The sequence below is a fragment of the Echinops telfairi genome, unplaced genomic scaffold (genome assembly GCF_000313985.2).
Source record: "Echinops telfairi isolate 266 unplaced genomic scaffold, ASM31398v2 ScPeMD7_7469;HRSCAF=8507_1, whole genome shotgun sequence".
Classification (NCBI taxonomy): domain Eukaryota; kingdom Metazoa; phylum Chordata; class Mammalia; order Afrosoricida; family Tenrecidae; genus Echinops; species Echinops telfairi.
Genome location: NW_022111373.1, coordinates 63335729 through 63337611, shown reverse-complemented (window position 1 = coordinate 63337611; position 1883 = coordinate 63335729).

The window sequence follows — 1883 nt, the reverse complement described above, 5'->3', positions numbered from 1 at the left end:
TTGTACAAGCCCCCAATAAAATGATTTTAAAAATAGAAACAAAAATAACAATAATAATATACAATTGATCAAGGGTTCAAGAAGGTGGAAGGTTGTGGGACAGAGGTGAAAAAAGAGGAGCTGATACCAAGGGCTCAAGTAGAAAGAAAATGTTTTGAAAATGATGATGCATCATATGTACAAGTGTACATATGTGTCAATGAATTTATGAATTGTTGTAAGATCTGTAAAAGCCCCCAATAAAATAATTAATTAAAAAATATATAATACACTTGTCTTCGTCTTACTAAACTCACTGCATGGAGTCAATAGTGAATCAGAGACACTCTATAGGACAGATTAGAACCGCTTCCTAGAATGAGGATGCTGTAAATCCTTTGGAGAGAGAAAGCCTGTTTCTCCCACAGAGTGGTTGGTAGTTTCAAAATGCTAATATTTCAGTTAGTAGCCCATTTCTAACTTTTAGGCTTGTCAAGATGCTTTAAAAGGGTCCAAGGGAAAAATGCTTTAAGAGAATCTGCTCGGCCAGTTAAACTCATTGCAGAGTTCACCTCAGAATGTTATAATGCCTGTCCGATGGATAGAATCTATTAATTTTTAAAAATGCAAACTGAAATTTGATAGATTTTCTCAAAAACACAGAGTGATCATGAGGAGTTTTTAAGAAAAAAAATATGCTCTGGAATTTTCTAGCACAACAATGCCCTTGTACATATTTTAAGGGTAGCAAGAACTCCCCTTCCATAATTTTCCTGAAGGAATTTATTTATTTATTTTTTACCATATTGAGTAACTACTCAGAGAAGCTGGATTATATTTTTAAAAATGTGTCGTCAAGATTGGAGGAAGGCTTACTAATAATCTGGGGTAGGCAATTGACACACCATGCTTGAACTAAGTGAGGAAAATTTGACTGCAGGCCTCAGTATGAATTACAAACAACTCAAAGTAAAGACAACCAAAATCCTCCAAACTGGACCAATAGGTAACATCATGATAAAGAGAGAAAGACTTAAGTTGCCCAGGATTTTGTCTTGCTTCGATCCACAATCAGTGCTCATGGAAACAGGAGTCAAGAGAGCAAAAAAAAAAAAGATGCATTCAAATGGGTAAATCTATTGCACACAACTTCTTTGGGGTATTGCAAAACAATGATGTTACTTTGAGAACTAAGATGCATCTGACCCAAGCCATGGTGCTTTCAATTGCCTCATATGCATGTGAAAATTGGACACTGAATACGGAATACCAAACAAGAATTGATGCATTTGATTTGTGAGGCCAGTGATGACTATTGAAAAGACTGTTACAAGGACAAATAAATATGTCTTGGAAGAAGTACAGCCAGAGTGCACCTTAGAGCAAAGGATGATTAGATTTCATCTTACACACTTTGGATTTTGTATCATGAAGAGGGACAGTAAAAAAGAGGAAGGGCTTCAAGAAGATGGATTGACTTTGTGGCTGCAACAATGGACCCAAAAATAGGAACAATGATGAGGATGGTGCAGAACCAGGCTTTGTTGTGCATAGGATCATTTTAGGTGAGAACCCCCTAGGATGGCACCTAACAACAACAAGAGCTCTCCTATGATAATTTCCTGTGGAATTTTTATCCTCTTAGCACTACATACCTAGACGTGTCCCTTTACAATTCTTTTTGTTTCCTAGATTCACTCACTGCCCTCAAGTCGATTCGGACTCAAAGCTACCCTGTAGGACAGGATAGAACCGTCTGTGACTCTTCACGAGAGTCGAAAGCCTCATCTTTCTCAAAGAGAGCAGCTAGTGGTTTCAAGCTGGTTATTTTGCGAATTGCAACCCAATGTGTAACCCACTACCTCAGTGAGCATCTAAAAGGAATACAAGGCCCCGACTGGAGT